Source organism: Bombina bombina, chromosome 5 (genome assembly GCF_027579735.1).
Source record: "Bombina bombina isolate aBomBom1 chromosome 5, aBomBom1.pri, whole genome shotgun sequence".
NCBI lineage: Eukaryota > Metazoa > Chordata > Amphibia > Anura > Bombinatoridae > Bombina > Bombina bombina.
In genome coordinates, this window is record NC_069503.1 from 370,347,775 (window position 1) to 370,369,533 (window position 21,759).

At 43.5% G+C, this 21,759-nt stretch overlaps 1 protein-coding gene across 1 annotated transcript in view; it reads right to left on the reverse strand.

Moving 5' to 3' along the window:
• The window catches only part of CPVL (carboxypeptidase vitellogenic like), a 1,090,549-nt gene that overhangs the window by 812,130 nt on the left and 256,660 nt on the right, over positions 1-21,759 (reverse strand). The window lies entirely within an intron of this gene.

Sequence of the window (21,759 nt, forward strand, 5' to 3'; positions counted from 1 at the left end):
CCTTGTTCCAGGACTGGTTAGCTTTCCAGCCCTGTCTGTAACGAGCAACAGTTCCTTCCTGTTTTGGAGTGGAGGAAGTTGATGCTGCTCCTGCCTTGAAGTTACAAAAGGTACGAAAATTAGACTGTTTGGCCTTTGATTTGGCCATGTCCTGAGGAAGAGTATGACCCTTACCTCCAGTAATGTCAGCAATAATTTCTTTCAAGCCGGGCCCGAATAAGGTCTGCCCTTTGAAAGGAATATTAAGCAATTTAGATTTAGAAGTCACGTTAGCTGACCAGGATTTAAGCCATAGCGCTCTGCGCGCTTGGATGGCGAATCCGGAGTTCTTAGCCGTTAGTTTGGTTAAATGTACAATGGCATCAGAAACAAATGCGTTAGCTAGCTTAAGTGCTTTAAGCTTGTAAATAATCTCATCCAATGGAGCTGTGCGAATGGCCTCTTCCAGAGACTCAAACCAGAATGCAGCAGCAGCAGTGACAGGTGCAATGCATGCAAGGGGCTGTAAGATAAAACCTTGTTGAACAAACATTTTCTTAAGGTAACCTAATTTTTTATCCATTGGATCCGAAAAAGCACAACTATCCACCGGGATAGTGGTACGCTTAGCTAAAGTAGAAACTGCTCCCTCCACCTTAGGGACCGTCTGCCATAAGTCTCGTGTGGTGGCGTCTATTGGTAACATTTTCCTAAATATAGGAGGAGGGGAAAAGGGCACACCGGGTCTATCCCACTCCTTGCTAATAATCTCTGTAAGACTTTTAGGTATAGGAAAAACGTCAGTACACACCGGCACCGCATAGTATCTATCCAGCCTACATAATTTCTCTGGAATTGCAACCGTGTTACAATCATTCAGAGCCGCTAATACCTCCCCTAGCAATACACAGAGGTTCTCAAGCTTAAATTTAAAATTAGAAATCTCTGAATCCAGTCTCCCTGGATCAGATCCGTCACCCACAGAATGAAGCTCTCCGTCCTCATGTTCTGCAAATTGTGACGCAGTATCGGACATGGCTCTCACATCATCAGCGCTCTCTGTCCTTAACCCAGAGCTATCGTGCTTGCCTCTTAATTCTGGCAATTTAGATAATACTTCTGTCATAACAGTAGCCATGTCTTGCAAAGTGATTTTTATGGGCCTCTCTGATGTACTTGGCGCCACAATATCACGCGCCTCCTGAGCGGGAGGCGAAGGTACTCACACGTGAGGAGAGTTAGTCGGCATAACTTCCCCCTCGTTGTCTGGTGATAATTTCTTTACAGGTAAAGACTGACTTTTATTTAAAGTGACATCAATGCATTTAGTACACATATTTCTATGGGGCTCCACATTGGCCTTCAAACATAGTGAACAAACAGATTCATCTGTGTCAGACATGTTTAAACAGACTAGCAATGAGACTAGTAAGCTTGTAAAATCCTTTCAAATAAATTTACAAGCAATATAAAAAAACGCTACTGCGCCTTTAAGAAGCAGCAAAAAGCTGTCACAGTTGAAATAACAATGAACCAAATTAGTTATAGCAACCAAATTTTTACAGCAAATGTATTAAGTTAGCAAAGGATTGCACCCACCAGCAAATGGATGATTAACCCCTTAATACCCAAAAACGGATAATCAATTTAACAATTAACGTTTTTATCACAGTCAAACACACTGTCACAGGTCTGCTGTGACTGATTACCTCCCTTAAAATGAATTTTGAAGACCCCTGAGCTCTCTAGAGACGTCCTGGATCATGGAGGAAGAAGCAGGAAGACTGACTAAATTTTTACTGCGCAAAAAACGCTAAAAACAGAATTTATGTTTACCTGATAAATTACTTTCTCCAACGGTGTGTCCGGTCCACGGCGTCATCCTTACTTGTGGGATATTCTCCTCCCCAACAGGAAATGGCAAAGAGCCCAGCAAAGCTGGTCACATGATCCCTCCTAGGCTCCGCCTTCCCCAGTCATTCGACCGACGTAAAGGAGGAATATTTGAATAGGAGAAACCATATGCTACCGTGGTGACTGTAGTTAAAGAAAATAAATTATCAGACCTGATTAAAAAACCAGGGCGGGCCGTGGACCGGACACACCGTTGGAGAAAGTAATTTATCAGGTAAACATAAATTCTGTTTTCTCCAACATAGGTGTGTCCGGTCCACGGCGTCATCCTTACTTGTGGGAACCAATACCAAAGCTTTAGGACACGGATGAAGGGAGGGAGCAAATCAGGTCACCTAGATGGAAGGCACCACGGCTTGCAAAACCTTTCTCCCAAAAATAGCCTCAGAAGAAGCAAAAGTATCAAACTTGTAAAATTTAGTAAAAGTGTGCAGTGAAGACCAAGTCGCTGCCTTACATATCTGATCAACAGAAGCCTCGTTCTTGAAGGCCCATGTGGAAGCCACAGCCCTAGTGGAATGAGCTGTGATTCTTTCAGGAGGCTGCCGTCCGGCAGTCTCATAAGCCAATCTGATGATGCTTTTAATCCAAAAAGAGAGAGAGGTAGAAGTTGCTTTTTGACCTCTCCTTTTACCAGAATAAACAACAAACAAGGAAGATGTTTGTCTAAAATCCTTTGTGGCATCTAAATAGAATTTTAGAGCACGAACAACATCCAAATTGTGCAACAAACGTTCCTTCTTTGAAACTGGTTTCGGACACAAAGAAGGTACGACTATCTCCTGGTTAATGTTTTTGTTAGAAACAACTTTCGGAAGAAAACCAGGTTTAGTACGTAAAACCACCTTATCTGCATGGAACACCAGATAAGGAGGAGAACACTGCAGAGCAGATAATTCTGAAACTCTTCTAGCAGAAGAAATTGCAACCAAAAACAAAACTTTCCAAGATAATAACTTAATATCAACGGAATGTAAGGGTTCAAACGGAACCCCCTGAAGAACTGAAATAACTAAATTGAGACTCCAAGGAGGAGTCAAAGGTTTGTAAACAGGCTTGATTCTAACCAGAGCCTGAACAAAGGCTTGAACATCTGGCACAGCTGCCAGCTTTTTGTGAAGTAACAGACAAGGCAGAAATCTGTCCCTTCAAGGAACTTGCAGATAATCCTTTCTCCAAACCTTCTTGAAGAAAAGGATAGAATCTTAGGAATTTTTACCTTGTCCCAAGGGAATCCTTTAGATTCACACCAACAGATATATTTTTTCCATATTTTGTGGTAAATTTTTCTAGTTACAGGCTTTCTGGCCTGAACAAGAGTATCAATGACAGAATCTGAGAACCCTCGCTTTGATAAGATCAAGCGTTCAATCTCCAAGCAGTCAGTTGGAGTGAGACCAGATTCGGATGTTCGAACGGACCTTGAACAAGAAGGTCTCGTCTCAAAGGTAGCTTCCATGGTGGAGCCGATGACATATTCACCAGGTCTGCATACCAAGTCCTGTGTGGCCACGCAGGAGCTATCAAGATCACCGATGCCCTCTCCTGATTGATCCTGGCTACCAGCCTGGGGATGAGAGGAAACGGCGGGAATACATAAGCTAGTTTGAAGGTCCAAGGTGCTACTAGTGCATCTACTAGAGTCGCCTTGGGATCCCTGGATCTGGACCCGTAGCAAGGAACCTTGAAGTTCTGACGAGAGGCCATCAGATCCATGTCTGGAATGCCCCACAATTGAGTAATTTGGGCAAAGATTTCCGGATGGAGTTCCCACTCCCCCGGATGAAATGTATGACGACTCAGAAAATCCGCTTCCCAATTTTCCACTCCTGGGATGTGGATTGCAGACAAGTGGCAGGAGTGAGTCTCCGCCCATTGAATGATTTTGGTCACTTCTTCCATCGCCAGGGAACTCCTTGTTCCCCCCTGATGGTTGATGTACGCAACAGTCGTCATGTTGTCTGATTGAAACCGTATGAACTTGGCCTTTGCTAGCTGAGGCCAAGCCTTGAGAGCATTGAATATCGCTCTCAGTTCCAGAATATTTATCGGGAGAAGAGATTCTTCCCGAGACCAAAGACCCTGAGCTTTCAGGGGTCCCCAGACCGCGCCCCAGCCCACCAGACTGGCGTCGGTCGTGACAATGACCCACTCTGGTCTGCGGAAGCTCATCCCCTGTGACAGGTTGTCCAGGGACAGCCACCAACGGAGTGAATCTCTGGTCCTCTGATCTACTTGTATCGTCGGAGACAAGTCTGTATAGTCCCCATTCCACTGACTGAGCATGCACAGTTGTAATGGTCTTAGATGAATTCGCGCAAAAGGAACTATGTCCATTGCCGCTACCATCAAACCTATTACTTCCATGCACTGCGCTATGGAAGGAAGAGGAACAGAATGAAGTATTTGACAAGAGTTTAGAAGTTTTGATTTTCTGGCCTCTGTCAGAAAAATCCTCATTTCTAAGGAGTCTATTATTGTTCCCAAGAAGGGAACCCTTGTTGACGGAGATAGAGAACTTTTTTCTACGTTCACTTTCCACCCGTGAGATCTGAGAAAGGCCAGGACAATGTCCGTGTGAGCCTTTGCTTGAGGAAGGGACGACGCTTGAATCAGAATGTCGTCCAAGTAAGGTACTACTGCAATGCCCCTTGGTCTTAGCACCGCTAGAAGGGACCCTAGTACCTTTGTGAAAATCCTTGGAGCAGTGGCTAATCCGAACGGAAGTGCCACAAACTGGTAATGCTTGTCCAGGAATGCGAACCTTAGGAACCGATGATGTTCCTTGTGGATAGGAATATGTAGATACGCATCCTTTAAATCCACCGTGGTCATGAATTGACCTTCCTGGATGGAAGGAAGAATTGTTCGAATGGTTTCCATTTTGAACGATGGAACCTTGAGAAACTTGTTTAGGATCTTGAGATCTAAGATTGGTCTGAATGTTCCCTCTTTTTTGGGAACTACGAACAGATTGGAGTAGAACCCCATCCCTTGTTCTCCTAAAGGAACAGGATGAATCACTCCCATTTTTAACAGGTCTTCTACACAATGTAAGAATGCCTGTCTTCTTATGTGGTCTGAAGACAATTGAGACCTGTGGAACCTCCCCCTTGGGGGAAGCCCCTTGAATTCCAGAAGATAACCTTGGGAGACTATTTCTAGTGCCCAAGGATCCAGAACATCTCTTGCCCAAGCCTGAGCGAAGAGAGAGAGTCTGCCCCCCACCAGATCCGGTCCCGGATCGGGGGCCAACATCTCATGCTGTCTTGGTAGCAGTGGCAGGTTTCTTGGCCTGCTTTCCTTTGTTCCAGCCTTGCATTGGTCTCCAGGCTGGCTTGGCTTGAGAAGTATTACCCTCTTGCTTAGAGGACGTAGCACTTGGGGCTGGTCCGTTTCTGCGAAAGGGACGAAAATTAGGTTTATTTTTGGCCTTGAAAGACCTATCCTGAGGAAGGGCGTGGCCCTTGCCCCCAGTGATATCAGAGAAAATCTCTTTCAAGTCAGGGCCAAACAGCGTTTTCCCCTTGAAAGGAATGTTAAGCAATTTGTTCTTGGAAGACGCATCCGCTGACCAAGATTTTAACCAAAGCGCTCTGCGCGCCACAATAGCAAAACCAGAATTTTTCGCCGCTAACCTAGCCAATTGCAAAGTGGCGTCTAGGGTGAAAGAATTAGCCAATTTGAGAGCATGAATTCTGTCCATAATCTCCTCATAAGAAGAAGAATTATTATTGAGCGCCTTTTCTAGCTCATCGAACCAGAAACACGCTGCTGTAGTGACAGGAACAATGCATGAAATTGGTTGTAGAAGGTAACCTTGCTGAACAAACATCTTTTTAAGCAAACCTTCTAATTTTTTATCCATAGGATCTTTGAAAGCACAACTATCTTCTATGGGTATAGTGGTGCGTTTGTTTAGAGTAGAAACCGCCCCCTCGACCTTGGGGACTGTCTGCCATAAGTCCTTTCTGGGGTCGACCATAGGAAACAATTTTTTAAATATGGGGGGAGGGAAGAAAGGTATACCGGGCCTTTCCCATTCTTTATTTACAATGTCCGCCACCCGCTTGGGTATAGGAAAAGCTTCGGGGGGCCCCGGGACCTCTAGGAACTTGTCCATTTTACATAGTTTCTCTGGAATGACCAAATTCTCACAATCATCCAGAGTGGATAACACCTCCTTAAGCAGAGCGCGGAGATGTTCCAATTTAAATTTAAATGTAATCACATCAGGTTCAGCTTGTTGAGAAATTTTCCCTGAATCTGAAATTTCTCCCTCAGACAAAACCTCCCTGGCCCCCTCAGACTGGTGTAGGGGCCCTTCAGAACCAATATCATCAGCGTCCTCATGCTCTTCAGTATTTTCTAAAACAGAGCAGTCGCGCTTTCGCTGATAAGTGGGCATTTTGGCTAAAATGTTTTTGATAGAATTATCCATTACAGCCGTTAATTGTTGCATAGTCAGGAGTATTGGCGCGCTAGATGTACTAGGGGCCTCCTGTGTGGGCAAGACTGGTGTAGACGAAGGAGGGGATGATGCAGTACCATGCTTACTCCCCTCACTTGAGGAATCATCTTGGGCATCATTTTCTCTAAATTTTGTGTCACATAAATCACATCTATTTAAATGAGAAGGAACCTTGGCTTCCCCACATTCAGAACACAGTCTATCTGGTAGTTCAGACATGTTAAACAGGCAAAAACTTGATAACAAAGTACAAAAAACGTTTTAAAATAAACCGTTACTGTCACTTTAAATTTTAAACTGAACACACTTTATTACTGCAATTGCGAAAAAGTATGAAGGAATTGTTCAAAAAAATTGTTCACCAAAATTTCACCACAGTGTCTTAAAGCCTTAAAAGTATTGCACACCAAATTTGGAAGCTTTAACCCTTAAAATAACGGAACCGGAGCCGTTTTTATATTTAACCCCTTTACAGTCCCTGGTATCTGCTTTGCTGAGACCCAACCAAGCCCAAAGGGGAATACGATACCAAATGACGCCTTCAGAAAGTCTTTTCTATGTATCAGAGCTCCTCACACATGCATCTGCATGTCATGCTTCTCAAAAACAAGTGCGCAATAGAGGCGCGAAAATGAGACTCTGCCTATGATTAGGGAAAGCCCCTAGAGAATAAGGTGTCCAATACAGTGCCTGCCGGTTATTTTACATAATTCCCAAGATTAAAATAATTCCTCAAGGCTATGGAGTATAAAATATGTTTATATATAAATCGATTTAGCCCAGAAAATGTCTACAGTCTTAAAAAGCCCTTGTGAAGCCCTTTTTTTCTTTCTGTAATAAAAATGGCTTACCGGATCCCATAGGGAAAATGACAGCTTCCAGCATTACATCGTCTTGTTAGAATGTGTCATACCTCAAGCAGCAAAAGTCTGCTCACTGTTCCCCCAACTGAAGTTAATTCCTCTCAACAGTCCTGTGTGGAAACAGCCATCGATTTTAGTAACGGTTGCTAAAATCATTTTCCTCTTACAAACAGAAATCTTCATCTCTTTTCTGTTTCAGAGTAAATAGTACATACCAGCACTATTTTAAAATAACAAACTCTTGATTGAATAATAAAAACTACAGTTAAACACTAAAAAACTCTAAGCCATCTCCGTGGAGATGTTGCCTGTACAACGGCAAAGAGAATGACTGGGGAAGGCGGAGCCTAGGAGGGATCATGTGACCAGCTTTGCTGGGCTCTTTGCCATTTCCTGTTGGGGAGGAGAATATCCCACAAGTAAGGATGACGCCGTGGACCGGACACACCTATGTTGGAGAAATAGGCCCCTCCCACTCATATTACAACAGTGGGAAACCTGAGTTAACTGTTTCTATGCAGAAATATACGTTAGCCATGTGGAAAAAATCATGCCCCAATAAGTCTTATCACCAAAGTACCTCACAAAAACGATTAACATGCCAGTAAACGTTTTAACATCCATTTTAAAGGTTATGTAGTGTTATTAATAAGCCTGTTACCAGTCGCTTCTACTGCAGTTAAGGCTCATACATTACTTCAGTATTCACAGTATTTTCTTAGTCAATTCCATTCCTTAGAAAATTACTTCAGTGCACATACACTCATCAGCCTAATACCAGTCGCTACTACTGCATTTAAGGCTGTACTTACATTACATCGGTATCAGCAGTATTTTCTTAGTCAATTCCATTCCTTAGAAAAATAATTTACTGCACATACCTCGTTTGCAGGGGGGCCCCGCATGCTATTCCCTTTTCTGAAGTTACCCCACTCCTCAGAATGTGCGAGAACAGCCAGTGGATCTTAGTTACTTCTGCTAAGATCATAGAAAACGCAGGCAGATTCTTCTTCCAAATACTGCCTGAGAACAAACAGCACACTCCGGTGCCATTTAAAATAAACTTTTGATTGAAGAAATAAACTAAGTATAAAAAACACCACAGACCTCTCACAACGACCTATCTAGTTGAGTTGCAAGAAAATGACTGGATATGACATGTGAGGGGAGGAGCTATATAGCAGCTCTGCTTGGGTGATCCTCTTGCAACTTCCTGTTGGGAAGGAGATATAATCCCATAAGTAATGCATGACCCGTGGACTGAATACACTTAACAAGAGAAAACAAATATATACCCATTTCAATTATTTATTTTTACCAGTGAAACCAATATAACATCTCAACATTCACAAATATACATTTCTGACATTCAAAAACAAATCAGTGACCAATATAGCCACCTTTCTTTGCAAGGACACTCAAAAGCCTGCCATCCATGGATTCTGTCAGTGTTTTGATCTGTTCACCATCAACATTGCGTGCAGCAGCAACCACAGCCTCCCAGACACTGTTCAGAGAGGTGTACTGTTTTCCCTCCTTGTAAATCTCACATTTGATGATGGACCACAGGTTCTCAATGGGGTTCAGATCAGGTGAACAAGGAGGCCATGTCATTAGATTTTCTTCTTTTATACCCTTTCTTGCCAGCCACGCTGTGGAGTACTTGGACGCGTGTGATGGAGCATTGTCCTGCATGAAAATCATGTTTTTCTTGAAGGATGCAGACTTCTTCCTGTACCACTGCTTGAAGAAGGTGTCTTCCAGAAACTGGCAGTAGGACTGGGAGTTGAGCTTGACTCCATCCTCAACCCGAAAAGGCCCCACAAGCTCATCTTTGATGATACCAGCCCAAACCAGTACTCCACCTCCACCTTGCTGGCGTCTGAGTCAGACTGGAGCTCTCTGCCCTTTACCAATCCAGCCACGGGCCCATCCATCTGGCCCATCAAGACTCACTCTCATTTCATCAGTCCATAAAACCTTAGAAAAATCAGTCTTGAGATATTTCTTGGCCCAGTCTTGACGTTTCAGCTTGTGTGTCTTGTTCAGTGGTGGTCGTCTTTCAGCCTTTCTTACCTTGGCCATGTCTCTGAGTATTGCACACCTTGTGCTTTTGGGCACTCCAGTGATGTTGCAGCTCTGAAATATGGCCAAACTGGTGGCAAGTGGCATCTTGGCAGCTGCATGCTTGACTTTTCTCAGTTCATGGGCAGTTATTTTGCGCCTTGGTTTTTCCACACACTTCTTGCAACCCTGTTGACTATTTTGAATGAAACGCTTGATTGTTCGATGATCACGCTTCAGAAGCTTTGCAATTTTAAGAGTGCTGCATCCCTCTGCAAGATCTCACTATTTTTGACTTTTCTGAGCCTGTCAAGTCCTTCTTTTGACCCATTTTGCCAAAGGAAAGGAAGTTGCCTAATAATTATGCACACCTGATATAGGGTGTTGATGTCATTAGACCACACCCCTTCTCATTACAGAGATGCACATCACCTAATATGCTTAATTGGTAGTAGGCTTTCGAGCCTATACAGCTTGGAGTAAGACAACATGCATAAAGAGGATGATGTGGTCAAAATACTCATTTGCCTAATAATTCTGCACTCCCTGTATGTAAAGAGAGCAACAATTCTTTTTTTCAGTTCCTCAGAGAATTCTTTGCCATGAGGTGCCATGTTGAACTTCCAGTAACCAGTATGAGAGAGAGAGTGTGAGAGCAATAACACCAAACACACCTGTTCCCTATTCACACCTGAGACCTTGTAACACTAACAAGTCACATGACACCGGGGAGGGAAAATGGCTAATTGGGCCCAATTTAGACATTTTAAACTAGGGGTGTACTCACTTTTGTTGCCAACGGTTTAGACATTAATGGCTGTGTGTTGAGTTATTTTGAGGGTACAGCAAATTTACACTGTTATACAGGGTATACACTCACTACTTTACATTGTAGCAAAAGTGTAATTTCTTCAGTGTTGTCACATGAAAAGATATAATAAAATATTTACAAAAATGTGAGGGGTGTACTCACTTTTGTAAGATACTGTAGGTGTCACAATCCACCCTAAAGAGTGTAAATCAACTCACATCCCTCATATATATTGTCTAAGAGGCTATCATTAGACAAACCTGCAACTGACCCCTAACTGAAAGGGGTAATAAAGATACAGACATACCCTTTGCAGAGTAATATATGAACGATCTGAGCTCATACACGCGCTGTGTTCCTGGTAGAAAAAAAACATAATTCATGCTTACCTGACAAATTTATTTCTCTTGTGGTGTATCCAGTCCACGGATCATCCATTACTTGTGGGATATTCTCCTTCCCAACAGGAAGTTGCAAGAGGATCAGCCACAGCAGAGCTGCTATATAGCTTCTCCCCCATATCCAGTCATTCGACCGAAAACAAGCAGAGAAAGGAGAAACCATAGGGTGCAGTGGTGACTGTAGTTTAAATTAAAAAAATACCTGCCTTAAAATGACAGGGCGGGCTGTGGACTGGATACACCACAAGAGAAATAAATTTATCAGGTAAGCATAAATTATGTTTTCTCTTGTAAGGTGTATCCAGTCCACGGATCATCCATTACTTGTGGGATACCAATACCAAAGCTAAAGTACACGGATGAAGGGAGGGACAAGGCAGGTACTTAAACGGAAGGTACCACTGCCTGTAAGACCTTTCTCCCAAAAATAGCCTCCGAAGAAGAAAATTTGTAGAATTTTGAAAAAGTATGAAGCGAAGACCAAGTCGCCGTCTTACAAATCTGTTCAACAGAAGCCTCATTTTTAAAGGCCCAAGTGGAAGCCACAGCTCTAGTAGAATGAGCTGTAATCCTTTCTGGAGGCTGCTGGCCAGCAGTCTCATAGGCTAAGCGGATTATGCTTCTTAGCCAAAAAGAAAGAGGTTGCCGAAGCCTTTTGACCTCTCCTCTGTACAGAGTAGACAACAAACAAAGCAGATGTTTGATGAAAATCTTTAGTAGCTTGTAAGTAAAACTTTAAAGCACGAACCACGTCCAGATTGTGTAAGACGTTTCTTCTTTGAAGAAGGATTAGGACACAAAGACGGAACAACAATCTCTTGATTGATATTCTTATTAGATACCACCTTAGGTAAAAACCCAGGTTTGGTACGCAGAACTACCTTACCTGCATGGAAGATCAGATAAGGAGAATCACAATGTAAGGCAGATAACTCGGAAACTCTACGAGCCAAGGAAATAGCTACCAAAAAAAGAACTTTCCAAGATAAGTTTGATATCTATGGAATGAAGAGGTTCAAACGGAACCCCCTGAAGAACTTTAAGAATCAAATTTAAGCTCCAAGGTGGAGCAACAGGTTTAAACACAGGCTTGATTCTAACTAAAGCCTGACAAAATGCCTGAACGTCTGGGACATCCCCCAGACGCTTGTGCAAAAGAATAGATAGTGCAGAAATCTGTCCCTTTAAGGAACTAGCTGACAATCCTTTCTCCAATCCTTCTTGGAGAAAAGATAATATCCTGGGAATCCTGACCTTACTCCATGAGTAGCACTTGGATTTACACCAATAAAGATATTTACGCCATATCTTATGATAGATTTTCCTGGTGACAGGCTTTCGTGCCTGAATTAAGGTATCAATGACAGACTCAGAGAAACCACGCTTTGATAAAATCAAGCGTTCAATCTCCAGGCAGTCAGCCTCAGAGAAATTACATTTGGATGGTTGAAAGGACCTTGAAGTAGAAGGTCCTGTCTCAGCTGCAGAGTCCATGGTGGAAAGGATGACATGTCCACCAGATCTGCATACCAAGTCCTGCGTGGCCACGCAGGCGCTATCAAGATCACTGATGCTCTCTCCTGCTTGATTTTGGCAATCAGACGAGGGAGCAGAGGAAACGGTGGAAACACATAAGCCAGGTTGAAGGACCAAGGCGCTGCTAGAGCATCTATCAGCGTTGCCTTGGGGTTCCTGGACCTGGATCCGTAACAAGGAAGCTTGGCGTTCTGGCGAGACGCCATGAGATCCAGTTCTGGTTTGCCCCAACGATGAACCAATTGTGCAAACACCTCCGGATGGAGTTCCCACTCCCCCGGATGAAAAGTCTGTCGACTTAGAAAATCCGCCTCCCAGTTCTCTACACCTGGGATATGGATAGCCGATAGGTGGCAAGAGTGAATCTCCGCCCAGCGAATTATCTTTGAGACTTCTAACATCGCTAGGGAACTCCTTGTTCCCCCTTGATGGTTAATGTAAGCCACAGTCGTGATGTTGTCCGACTGAAATCTGATGAACCTCATTGTCGCTAGCTGAGGCCAAGCCTGAAGAGCATTGAATATCGCTCTTAGTTCCAGAATGTTTATTGGAAGGAGTGACTCCTCCTGAGTCCACGATCCCTGAGCCTTCAGGGAGTTCCAGACTGCACCCCAACCTAGAAGGCTGGCATCTGTCGTTACTATTGTCCAATCTGGCCTGCGAAAGGTCATACCTTTGGACAGATGGACCCGAGATAGCCAGAAGAGAATCCCTGGTCTCTTGATCCAGATTTAGTAGAGGGGACAAATCTGTGTAATCCCCATTCCACTGACTGAGCATGCAGAGTTGCAGCGGTCTGAGATGTAGGCGTGCAAACGGCACTATGTCCATTGCCGCTACCATTAAGCCGATTACTTCCATGCACTGAGCCACCGAAGGGCGAGGAATGGAATAAAGAACACAGCAGGAATCTAGAAGTTTTGATAACCTGGACTCAGTCAGGTAAATTTTAATTTCTACAGAATCTATCAGAGCCCCTAGGAAGGAAACTCTTGTGAGGGGGGATAGAGAACTCTTTTCCTCGTTCACCTTCCACCCATGCGACCTCAGAAATGCCAGTACTATGTCCGTATGAGACTTGGCAATTTGGAAGTTTGACGCCTGAATCAGGATGTCGTCTAAATAAGGGGCCACTGCTATGCCCCGCGGCCTTAGGACCGCCAGAAGCGACCCCAGAACCTTCGTAAAAATTCTTGGGGCTGTAGCTATCCCAAAGGGAAGAGCTACAAACTGGTAATGCCTGTCTAGGAAGGCAAACCTGAGAAACCGATGATGATCTTTGTGTATCGGAATGTGAAGATAAGCATCCTATAGATCCACTGTAGTCATGTATTGACCCTCCTGGAACATAGGTAGGATGGTACGAATAGTCTCCATCTTGAATGATGGAACTCTGATGAATTTGTTTAAGATCTTTAGATCCAAAATTGGTCTGAAGGTTCCCTCTTTTTTGGGAACCACAAACAGGTTTGAGTAAAATCCCTGTCCCTGTTCCTCCTTTGGAACTGGATGGATCACTCCCATAACTAGGAGGTCTTGTACACAGTGTAAGAATGCCTCTCTTTATCTGGTTTGCAGATAATTGTGAAAGGTGAAATCTCCCTTTTGGGGGGGAGGCCTTGAAGTCCAGAAGATATCCCTGGGATATAATTTCCAACGCCCAGGGATCCTGGACATCTCTTGCCCACGCCTGGGCAAAGAGTGAAAGTCTGCCAACTACTAGATCCGTTACCGGATAGGGGGCCGTTCCTTCATGCTGTCTTAGAGCCAGCAGCAGGCTTTTTGGCCTGCTTACCTTTGTTCCAGGCCTGGTTAGGTCTCCAGACCGTCTTGGACTGAGCAAAAGTTCCCTCTTGTTTTGCATTAGAGGAAGTTGATGCCGCACTTGCCTTGAAGTTTCGAAAGGCACGAAAATTAGATTGCTTGGCCCTTGATTTGGACCTATCCTGATGAAGGGCATGACCTTTTCCTCCAGTGATATCAGCAATAATCTCCTTCAAACCAGGCCCGAATAGGGTCTGCCCCTTGAAGGGAATGTTAAGCAGCTTAGACTCTGAAGTAACGTCAGCTGACCATGATTTAAGCCATAGCGCTCTGCGTGCCTGGATAGCAAAACCAGAATTCTTAGCTGTTAGTTTAGTCAAATGAACAATGGCATCAGAAACAAAAGAATTGGCTAGCTTAAGTGCTCTAAGCTTGTCAAGTATGTCATCCAATGGAGTCGCTACCTGTAAAGCCTCTTCCAGAGACTCAAACCAGAACGCCGCAGCAGCAGTGACAGGAGCAATGCATGCAAGGGGCTGTAGGATAAAACCTTGTTGAATAAACATTTTCTTAAGGTAACCCTCTAACTTTTTATCCATTGCATCTAAGAAAGCACAACTGTCCTCGACAGGGATAGTAGTACGGTTTGCTAGAGTAGAAACTGCTCCCTCCACCTTAGGAACTGTCTGCCATAAGTCCCGTGTGGTGGCGTTATTGGAAACATTTTTCTAAAAATAGGAGGGGGAGAGAACGGCACACCTGGTCTATCCCATTCCTTAGTAATAATTTCTGTAAACCTTTTAGGTATTGGAAAAACATCAGTGCACACTGGCACTGCATAGTATTTATCCAGTCTACACAATTTCTCTGGCACTGCAATTGTATCACAGTCATTCAGAGCAGCTAAAACCTCCCTGAGTAACACGCGGAGGGGTTCAAGCTTAAATTTAAATGTAGAAATATCAGTATCAGGTTGCATCATCTTCCCTGAGTCAGAAATATCACCCACAGAAAGAAGCTCTCCTTCAGCTTCTGCATATTGTGAGGCAGTATCAGACATAGCTCTTAAAGCGTCAGTATGCTCTGTATTTCATCTAACTCCAGAGCTATCTCGCTTTCCTCTAAACCAAGGTAGTCTGGCTAATACCGCTGACAGTGTATTATCCATGACTGCCGCCATGTCTTGTAAAGTAAACGCTATGGGCACCCTAGATGTACTTGGCGCCATTTGAGCGTGAGTCCCTTGAGCGGGAGTCAAAGGATCTAAGAGGGGGTTCCACCATGGCTTTTAAACATAATGAACAAGGAGTTTCCTCTATGTCAGACATGTTTGTACAGACTAGCAATGAGACTAGCAAGCTTGGAAAACACTTTAAATCAAGTTAACAAGCAAATATAAAAAAACGGTACTGTGCCTTTAAGAGAAACAAATTGTCAGAATTTGAAAAACAGTGAAAAAAGGCAGTAAATCAAACGAAATTTTTACAGTGTGTATAATAAGCTAACAAAGCATTGCACCCACTTGCAAATGGATGATTAACCCCTTAGTTCAAAAAACGGATCACACCAACTGCCACAGCCTTGCTGTGGGCCTACCTTCCCCAACAAACTATTTTGGAAAGCCTAAGAGCCCGTTAGAGATGTCCTATAGCATTCAGGGGACTCCTGGAGGAAGCTTGATGTCTGTCTGTAAAAGTTACTGCGCAAAAAAGCACTAAATTAGGCCCCTCCTACTCATAGTAACACAGTGGAAAGCCCCAGGAAACTGTTTCTAGGCAAATTGAAGCCAGCCATGTGGAAAAAACTAGGCCCCAATAAAGTTTTATCACCAAAGTATATATAAAAACGTTTAAACATGCCAGCAAACGTTTTATATTGTAAATATAAGAGTATTACCTCAGAAAGTAAGCATACCAGTCGCTATTAAATCACTGTATTCAGGCTTACCTTACAGAAATTTGGTATCAGCAGCATTTTCTAGCATTCACATCTTCTAGAAAAAATCTTAACTGCACATACCTCATAGCAGGATAACCTGCACGCCATTCCCCCGCTGAAGTTACCTCTCTCTTCAGTCATGTGTGAGAACAGCAATGGATCTTAGTTACAACCTGCTAAGATCATAGAAATCACAGGCAGATTATTCTAATTTTCTGCCTGGGACAAAATAGTACAACTCCGGTACCATTTAAAAATAACAAACTTTTGATTGAAGCAAGATAACAGCTACATTTCACCACTTTCCTCTTACTTCCTCCATGCTTGTTGAGAGTTGCAAGAGAATGACTGGGTATGGCAGTTAGGGGAGGAGCTATATAGCAGCTCTGCTGTGGGTGATCCTCTTGCAACTTCCTGTTGGGGAGAATATCCCACAAGTAATGGATGATCCGTGGACTGGATACACCTTACAAGAGAAAACACCATCTAACGACCGTAAAAACAGAGCATGCAGGGGTAGAAGGGGTAATGTAGCTCAAACACACTACCTAAAGCCTTGGGTTAGTACATTTAACCCTTCATAAGGCAACAGAAGTGGCACAATCGCTGATACTGACTGAAACCAGTAAACTGTAGCACAGTCCAAAGGAAACAGCAGCACTCACCAATTATGCAAAAACTTCCATCTTTATTGGGATATTCAAAGAGAAAAAGACAACGTTTCGGACCTCTAGTCGTTAGTCATGTCATGTTTCCTTTGGACTGTGCTACATTGTTTTTTTTTGTTTTGTTTTTTGTTTAATTTTATTAATGAAAAATTCGACAGTACAAAATATGTTCAAATTGGGATACTCATGTGTATCCAAAGATTATAACAATGACTAATATCAGTAACAGATGGGACACAGAGGTTTCTATAGTCGATTTGACAAAACTATGAAAAGGAGCATGTAACAACACACACAAAAAAAATTATTTTTTCTCTTTCCCTCCCCCCTTATCCTTTAAACTATGTATATTTTCCCCTCTCTCTCTCCCCCCCCCCCACCCGCCAACCTTTTTATAATTGAATATTAAGGATTTTTTTCTATACGATTAATAAAGGTTTTATCTTGGCTTAGGACAAAGTCCCTCCAGATCTTTGTATACGAGTTGTCCTTCTTTCTCTATAGCCTATAGTCATGGGCTGCCACCAATGCAGTATCCATTAGAACATTTTTTGCTTCCTTGACCGAAGGGACTTGAGATTTAGTCCACTTAATAAACAAAAGTTTTCTAAGATTAAGTATGACAGTTAGGATGAATTTCTCTTTACTCCCCCATGAAATGCATGGAGAAAGTAATATTATAGAATTAATTGAAAAGATTACTTTAAGGCCTGTCATTTGAGAGAGAAAATAAGCTACTTGGTGCCAAAAATGATTCACTTTGGGGCATTCCCATAAGAGATGGCCCAAGCTTGGATCACTTTGACAGCACTTAATACATTGATTCTTAACTTTACTATTCCGCTTAGCTACTCGACGAGGGGTGAAATAATCTCTGTTGAAAATTCTAAACTGAGTTTCTCTTAAATATGCTGATTGGGATAAAGAGAGCGTTGTTTTTAAGCTTCTGACAAATTGATTTAAGAGATCCGGTAAATCTAGTATCTTTTCCCAGTACAGAACTAATTGCAGTGTACTTTTCCCTTCCTTCGCAGTTCTCAATATATTATATATAGAAGATAGTGAACATTTATCAGATTTAATATGATCCATTAACGGATGTTCTAAACAGATCTGGGGGAATAGATAAAGTAATTTGTACACAATTTTTTACTTTAAAGAAGTAAAACTTATGTTTATTCTGCACTGAAGGAAAGTTATTTTGAAATTCTAAAAAGTTATACAATCTCTTGGCCTTGTAGTCAAAAAACTCTACAATAGAGAGAACTTTATGAGGAGACCAAGAACTAAATATATTAGCTGAATTGCCTAGCAGAAAAACAGAATTTATGTTTACCTGATAAATTACTTTCTCCAACGGTGTGTCCGGTCCACAGCGTCATCCTTACTTGTGGGATATTCTCTTCCCCAACAGGAAATGGCAAAGAGCCCAGCAAAGCTGGTCACATGATCCCTCCTAGGCTCCGCCTACCCCAGTCATTCGACCGACGTTAAGGAGGAATATTTGCATAGGAGAAACCATATGATACCGTGGTGACTGTAGTTAAAGAAAATAAATTATCAGACCTGATTAAAAAACCAGGGCGGGCCGTGGACCGGACACACCGTTGGAGAAAGTAATTTATCAGGTAAACATAAATTCTGTTTTCTCCAACATAGGTGTGTCCGGTCCACGGCGTCATCCTTACTTGTGGGAACCAATACCAAAGCTTTAGGACACGGATGAAGGGAGGGAGCAAATCAGGTCACCTAAATGGAAGGCACCACGGCTTGCAAAACCTTTCTCCCAAAAAATAGCCTCAGAAGAAGCAAAAGTATCAAACTTGTAAAATTTGGTAAAAGTGTGCAGTGAAGACCAAGTCGCTGCCCTACATATCTGATCAACAGAAGCCTCGTTCTTGAAGGCCCATGTGGAAGCCACAGCCCTAGTGGAATGAGCTGTGATTCTTTCAGGAGGCTGCCGTCCGGCAGTCTCGTAAGCCAATCTGATGATGCTTTTAATCCAAAAAGAGAGAGAGGTAGAAGTTGCTTTTTGACCTCTCCTTTTACCAGAATAAACAACAAACAAGGAAGATGTTTGTCTAAAATCCTTTGTAGCATCTAAATAGAATTTTAGAGCGCAAACAACATCCAAATTGTGCAACAAACGTTCCTTCTTCGAAACTGGTTTCGGACACAAAGAAGGCACGACTATCTCCTGGTTAATGTTTTTGTTAGAAACAACTTTTGGAAGAAAACCAGGTTTAGTACGTAAAACCACCTTATCTGCATGGAACACCAGATAAGGAGGAGAACACTGCAGAGCAGATAATTCTGAAACTCTTCTAGCAGAAGAAATTGCAACCAAAAACAAAACTTTCCAAGATAATAACTTAATATCAACGGAATGTAAGGGTTCAAACGGAACCCCCTGAAGAACTGAAAGAACTAAGTTGAGACTCCAAGGAGGAGTCAAAGGTTTGTAAACAGGCTTGATTCTAACCAGAGCCTGAACAAAGGCTTGAACATCTGGCACAGCTGCCAGCTTTTTGTGAAGTAACACAGACAAGGCAGAAATCTGTCCCTTCAAGGAACTTGCAGATAATCCTTTCTCCAATCCTTCTTGAAGAAAGGATAGAATCCTAGGAATCTTTACCTTGTCCCAAGGGAATCCTTTAGATTCACACCAACAGATATATTTTTTCCATATTTTGTGGTAAATTTTTCTAGTTACAGGCTTTCTGGCCTGAACAAGAGTATCAATAACAGAATCTGAGAACCCTCGCTTTGATAAGATCAAGCGTTCAATCTCCAAGCAGTCAGCTGGAGTGGGACCAGATTCGGATGTTCGAACGGACCTTGAACAAGAAGGTCTCGTCTCAAAGGTAGCTTCCATGGTGGAGCCGATGACATATTCACCAGATCTGCATACCAAGTCCTGCGTGGCCACGCAGGAGCTATCAAGATCACCGACGCCCTCTCCTGATTGATCCTGGCTACCAGCCTGGGGAAGAGAGGAAACGGCGGGAATACATAAGCTAGTTTGAAGGTCCAAGGTGCTACTAGTGCATCTACTAGAGTCGCCTTGGGATCCCTGGATCTGGACCCGTAGCAAGGAACCTTGAAGTTCTGACGAGAGGCCATCAGATCCATGTCTGGAATGCCCCACAGTTGAGTGATTTGGGCAAAGATTTCCGGATGGAGTTCCCACTCCCCCGGATGCAATGTCTGACGACTCAGAAAATCCGCTTCCCAATTTTCCACTCCTGGGATGTGGATTGCAGACAGGTGGCAGGAGCGAGTCTCCGCCCATTGAATGATTTTGGTCACTTCTTCCATCGCCAGGGAACTCCTTGTTCCCCCCTGATGGTTGATGTACGCAACAGTCGTCAAGTTGTCTGATTGAAAACGTATGAACTTGGCCCTCGCTAGCTGAGGCCAAGCCTTGAGAGCATTGAATATCGCTCTCAGTTCCAGAATATTTAATCGGTAGAAGAGATTCTTCCCGAGACCAAAGACCCTGAGCTTTCAGGGATCCCCAGACCGCGCCCCAGCCCATCAGACTGGCGTCGGTCGTGACAATGACCCACTCTGGTCTGCGGGAGGTCACCCCTTGTGACAGGTTGTCCAGGGACAGCCACCAACGGAGTGAGTCTCTGGTCCTCTGATTTACTTGTATCTTCGGAGACAAGTCTGTATAGTCCCCATTCCACTGACTGAGCATACACAGTTGTAATGGTCTTAGATGAATGCGCGCAAAAGGAACTATGTCCATTGCCGCTACCATCAAACCTATCACTTCCATGCACTGCGCTATGGAAGGAAGAGGAACGGAATGAAGTATCCGACAAGAGTTTAGAAGTTTTGTTTTTCTGGTCTCTGTCAGAAAAATCCTCATTTCTAAGGAGTCTATTATTGTTCCCAAGAAGGGAACTCTTGTCGACGGAGATAGAGAACTCTTTTCCACGTTCACTTTCCATCCGTGAGATCTGAGAAAGGCCAGGACTATGTCCGTGTGAGCCTTTGCTTGAGGAAGGGACGACGCTTGAATCAGAATGTCGTCCAAGTAAGGTACTACAGCAATGCCCCTTGGTCTTAGCACCGCCAGAAGGGACCCTAGTACCTTTGTGAAAATCCTTGGAGCAGTGGCTAATCCGAAAGGAAGCGCCACGAACTGGTAATGCTTGTCCAGGAATGCGAACCTTAGGAACCGATGATGTTCCTTGTGGACAGGAATATGTAGATACGCATCCTTTAAATCCACCGTGGTCAAGAATTGACCTTCCTGGATGGAAGGATAGTTCGAATGGTTTCCATTTTGGACGATGGAACCTTGAGAAACTTGTTTAGGATCTTGAGATCTAAGATTGGTCTGAACGTTCCCTCTTTTTTGGGAACTACGAACAGATTGGAGTAGAACCCCATCCCTCGTTCTTTTAATGGAACAGGATGAATCACTTCCAGAAGATAACCTTGGGAGACTATTTCTAGCGCCCAAGGATCCAGAACATCTCTTGCCCAAGCCTGAGTGAAGAGTCTGCCCCCCACCAAATCCAGTCCCGGATCGGGGGCCCGCATCTCATGCTGTCTTGGGAGCAGTGGCAGGTTTCTTGGCCTGCTTTCCTTTGTTCCAGCCTTGCATTGGTCTCCAGGCTGGTTTGGCTTGAGAAGTATTACCCTCCTGCTTAGAGGACGTAGCACTTGGGGCTGGTCCGTTTCTGCGAAAGGGACGAAAATTAGGTTTATTTTTGGCCTTGAAAGACCTTTTCTGAGGAAGGGCGTGGCCCTTGCCCCCAGTGATATCAGAGATAATCTCTTTCAAGTCAGGGCCAAACAGTGTTTTCCCCTTGAAAGGAATGTCAAACAATTTGTTCTTGGAAGACGCATCCGCTGACCAAGATTTTAACCAAAGCGCTCTGCGCGCCACAATAGCAAACCCAGAATTTTTCGCCGCTAACCTAGCCAATTGCAAGGTGGCGTCTAGGGTGAAAGAATTAGCCAATTTAAGAGCACGAATTCTGTCCATAATCTCCTCATAAGAAGAAGAATTACTAATAATCGCCTTTTCTAGCTCATCGAACCAGAAACACGCGGCTGTAGTGACAGGGACAATGCATGCAATTGGTTGTAGAAGGTAACCTTGCTGAACAAACATCTTTTTTAGCAAACCTTCTAATTTTTTATCCATAGGATCTTGGAAAGCACAACTATCTTCTATGGGTATAGTGGTGCGCTTGTTTAGAGTAGAAACCGCCCCCTCGACCTTGGGGACTGTCTGCCATAAGTCCTTTCTAGGGTCGACTATAGGAAACAATTTTTTAAATATGGGGGGAGGTACGAAAGGTATACCGGGCCTGTCCCATTCTTTATT